We start from the raw sequence: 5311 nt of genomic DNA on the forward strand, positions 1-5311 counted from the left end.
CCTGCTAATAACAGGATGATAATATCCTCTCGAGGTGAAGGAACCATATTTTGATATATGATTCACGTGCCCGTGACCCATTTCGGATATCAAACGAATACATACAAAAACCATGTGCCTATAGCAAGAGGATAGAATCTTACTTGCAAATCCGGCAATGATCGACTCCAGTGTTGATCTTCCAACTTGTTCCCACGGCAAGACTTGACGTTGGGTGGCAACGATCTTCAAGTCCTCTCCTTTTCCTAGGGAAACGCGCCGCCTCAGTTACTGTGTTCTCACATATTTCTCTCTATTTTACCTCACGTAACGTCACAAGTAAATTAGAATTAGGGCTGTACCTATTATTTATACTGGGTATTAAAACCCTAAATAATAAGCCCATCATCTAATTAAACTAAAACAAAGCCCAAAGGCTTAAGTGAGAAATAGATGGACGGACGCCCCATATGGAGTTAAGCCTTTATTGGGCCAAGCGGGGATCTACTAGCTTGAATAAAGTTTGGCCTCCCAGTGCTCGATTTTCCTATTCAGCCCAGAATAAAATCGAGACACAAGTATTAATTTATTCCACTAGAAAATTAATACTGAATTACCTCTTTATTCTTTAGGTGAGTCGGGGCTAGTATTAGACTTAATTAATCCCCGTGTTTAAGATATCCAATATCCATTAATTAATTAATTCCTCTGACGATCAATTAATTAATTAATTAGTCGTTTAATTATAAACGACATCTCGAGTGCTACCACTTAAACTTATTATCGTATTGGAACTAATTCCACCTGCAGGGTTTAATACGATAAACTTATTAAGTTCCTCGAGAGGATATTATCATCCTGTTATTAGCAGGACACGGATCCTTATTGCAATATAATCGCATGTCAAATAATAATTGCTATCACCCAAAGTATCGAGTATATTGAGCTTCAAGAGAACTCTCACCCATGATAAATCAAAGCAATAGTCAATATATTATTCACACCGATTAATCCAACTAAGGTTAAGACTATTTAAGTCACCGAGATCTTGATTCTTAATTAGTCAGAATATAAGAATTCATCTCACTGTGATCCTGTTCAATACACGAAGGTACTAGCATAAATAAATAGCCAAGACAAACTATTTATCCATTTATGCTACAATCTAAACCAGCAACTCGTCCATAGTTGCCTCGATTGTGAACTCAATTTATATCTCAACGTTTTCCAATTATATGATCTTCTGTGATCTACAACACACCATATAATCTATAGTATGAGATAAATTGGACTATAATAGGATTATGCAATAACAATATTTCAGATAGAAGAATCACAGTGAACTAAGGAATCAATGTATACAAGCATAAAGTCTTGCTTTCAGTATACAACCCTTCAATTCTCCCACTTATACTAAAGCAAACTTTTAGTATACAATGTGACTGAAAAACTGATAATATCCTCTAGCTATTACAAAATCTCCCACTTATACTAAAGTTTAATTTAGTATAGGGAGGCCACGAACTCCAAGGCCTTCAACATGCTTGTTGAACACCGCACCAGGAAGACTCTTCGTGAAGGGATCAGCCAGATTATCAACTCCCGCAATATGCATCAAAGCTACATCACCATGCTTGACCACAGACCGAATGTAATGATACTTGCCATCAATGTGTTTCATGGATTGATGACATCTTGAATCCTTGCCTCGTTATCACAATAAATTGTGATGCACTTCGGCAAACTAGGAATCACATCAATCTCAGTTAGGAAGTTCCTGAGCCATACAGCCTCTTTAGCAGCTTCACAAGCAGCTACATACTCAGCTTCCATGGTAGATAGTGAATTGCATTTCTGCTTTACACTTCTCCACACAATGGCTCCACCCCCAAACTTAAACACATAGCCAGTAGTAGACCGCCTCTTGTCCTTATCACCTTGATAATCGGCGTCCACATACCCTACCGGTGTCAGATCATCGGACTGGTAAACTAGCGCATACTCCTTAGTCCGTTTAAGGTACTTGAGTATGTGCTTTACAGCAGTCCAATGAGCTTGACCTGGATTCGCCTGATATCTTGCTGCAATGCCAACGGCAAAATAGATATCAGGCCTGGTACACTGCATCGCATACATGAGACTTCCCACAGCCGAGGCATAGGGAATTATCTTCATGCTCGCTATCTCCTCAGGCGTTGTGGGACACATTGCCTTAGATAGCGGAACACCATGTCTGAAAGGTAGAAAACCTTTCTTGGCATTCTGCATGCTGAACCGCGCCAAAACAGTGTCAATGTAGGATGTTTGAGACAAACTCAACATTCTCTTAGATCGGTCACGACCAATCTTTATTCCGAGAATATATGCTGCCTCTCCCAAATCCTTCATTTGAAACTGTTGGGATAACCACTCCTTAATGCCAGACAATACATTCACATTATCGCTAATGAGAAGTATGTCGTCCACATAGAGTATAAGGAATACCAGACTCCCATCGATACAGACCCTATAAACGCAACTATCGTTGACACACTGCTCAAAACCATAAGTTTTGACCACGTCATCGAAACGTTTGTTCCAGGATCGTGAAGCTTGCTTAAGCCCATAAATGGACTTCTTGAGCTTCCACACTAGATGCTCCTCACCTTCCTCGATGAACCCCTCTGGTTGTAGCATATAGATGTCTCTATCTTCCTCAAGATACCCATTCAAGAATGCGGTCTTGACATCCATTTGCCACACCTCTAGGTTCATATGGGCAGCCATAGCCAAGAGAGCTCGAATAGACTTAAGCATGGCTACTGGCGAAAAAGTTTCCTCATAATCGATACCAGGTCGTTGAGTATAACCCTTCGCCACTAGTCTCGCTTTGAAGGCCGTAACCTTCCCGTCCGGTCCTCTCTTGCGTTTGTATACCCATTTGCAACCAATGGCCTCACGACCAACAGGTAGCAAACATTTCTCGTATACATCCATGGCAGTTATGGATTCATATTCAGAAACCATACATGCTTCCCATTCAAGAGCATCTGGATCTGCTAGTGCTTCTGAGTAAGTCCAGGGATCTTCTTCGACAAGCCCATCATCAACTGAATCCGTAGATTCATTGACAAACGCATATCGATTGGGCGGTTTGCCCTTTGATGCCCTCTCACTACGACGTGGCACTATTGCAGATTCAGTATCGACAGCTTGTGCCTTTTCTGATGAGACCTGTGGTACTACATCTTGCACAATTGGCTGAGTTGGTTGACTTGTCGTGCCAATGTCTTTGACCTCACCGAGGACGATTTCGCTCCTACTTTTGTGGTTATTTACATAGTCCTCTTCCAAGAATCTTGCGTTAGTACTAATAACGACTTTCTGATCCTTAGGACAATAAAAATAACCCCCTTTCGTTCCTCTAGGATATCCTATGAACAGCTTTACTTCAGTTCTAGGGCTCAACTTATCGGCATCCTTGTTCAGCACGTGTGCTGGACTGCCCCAAACCCGGATGTGGTTAAGAGAAGGCTTGCGCCCTGACCACAGCTCGGACGGGGTCTTTGCAACCGACTTAGAAGGCACTAAGTTAAGAATGTAACCAGCTGTTTCTAAGGCATATCCCCAGAACGAAATAGGTAAAGTAGCGAAACTCATCATCGAACGAACCATTTCTAGAAGGGTCCTATTTCTTCTCTCTGCTACACCATTCTGTTGGGGTGTACCCGGTGTAGTCAACTGAGATGTAATCCCAGATTCTAACAAGTATGCTCTAAACTCGTTACTGAGGTATTCGCCACCGCGGTCAGATCGCAATGACTTGATACTTTTACCATGTCGCCTCTCTACTTCCGCCTTGAATGTTTGAAACTTGTCAAAACATTCAGACTTGTAGCGCAACAAGTAAATGTATCCGTACCTTGAGTAATCGTCAATGAAAGTGACAAAATACTCGTACCCTCCACGAGCTTGAGTGGACATGGGTCCACACAAGTCAGAATGAACCAGTTCCAACACTTCTTTGGCCCTATACCCCTTGGCCTTGAAAGACCGAGTCGTCATCTTTCCCTCTATGCAGGATTCGCAGACTGGGATTGGTTCTACTTGGAGAGACTCCAAGATACCATCGGAAACCAGTCTTTGGATCCTCCTTAGATTGATGTGACCCAATCTTAGGTGCCAAAGAAGAGTTTGGTTGTCTTGAGAAGAAGCCTTTCTCTTCTTTTGGTTTGTAGTCAAAGTATAAGCAGATGAAGAATAATCGAATGGACATGAAAAAGTATAAAGAGAATCAGCCGCACTTCTAAATAAAACTTGACCGTCTTTGATGAATACTGCACTGTCTTCTAAAAGAACAGAATATCCATACTTTCGTAATTGAATAGTAGAAATCAAGTTTTTCCGAAAACCCGGAACATAGAGTACATCTCTCAAAACCAAAACATGTCCATCAATCAATAAATTCACGTCTCCAATTGAAACAACAGGTAAGCTTGCTTCATTTCCCATGGAGAGTGCTAGCTCGCCTCCACTAAGCTCCCTTGTCCGCAGGAACCCCTGCAAGGTGTAACAAACATGATCAGTTGCACCCGAGTCAACAACCCATTGATGGGAAGATCTCGAAACTGAGTATGTTTCTGTTACAAGAGCAGTAGAATTACCTTGAGCTTTCTTCATCATGGGACAGTCAGACTTCCAATGTCCTACTTGTTGACACTTGAAGCATTTCCCTTTCCCCTTTGGCTTGCCAACGCCTCCGGTCGGGCCTAGCTTCTTCTTGCTCCCACCTTTTGCTTGGCCTTTCTTGCCATTGGGCCCTTTCTTCTTCCTACCTTTCGGTGGAAAACTGGGTCCTGTGGCAGTGGCCAAAGCCTGTGGACTCTTTCCCATGACCCCCTCGGCCGCAACCAACTCATTAAGCAGTTCATTTAGAGTGAACTTTTTCTTGCCCATTACGGCATTGAGTCGGAAGTTTTCGTAGGATTTGGGCAGAGTGTGGAGAACCATGTCTACCTTAGTAGCATCCTCGATTCCTCCACCGAGCACGTCCAGCTCATTGAAATGATTAATCATTCCAAGCACGTGCTCGCGCACAGACGAACCTTCCGTCATCTTTGAAGACATGAGTTTCCTCATGAGTTCAAAACGGACTGACCGGTCCGATTCCCCAAAGAGCTCCTCGAGGTTCCTCATAATTGCAGCCGCAGTCTCCAACGACTGATGTTGCAGCTGCAACGCAGAAGACATAGTGGTCATAATATAAGCTTTCGCCATATTATTCGCCCTATGCCACCGCTTATGGGCCTCCCTTTGCTCTTCGGAAGACCGAGTATTAAGGTTTGCGGGAGCG

Source organism: Salvia miltiorrhiza, chromosome 5 (genome assembly GCF_028751815.1).
Source record: "Salvia miltiorrhiza cultivar Shanhuang (shh) chromosome 5, IMPLAD_Smil_shh, whole genome shotgun sequence".
NCBI classification, from domain to species: Eukaryota; Viridiplantae; Streptophyta; class Magnoliopsida; order Lamiales; family Lamiaceae; genus Salvia; species Salvia miltiorrhiza.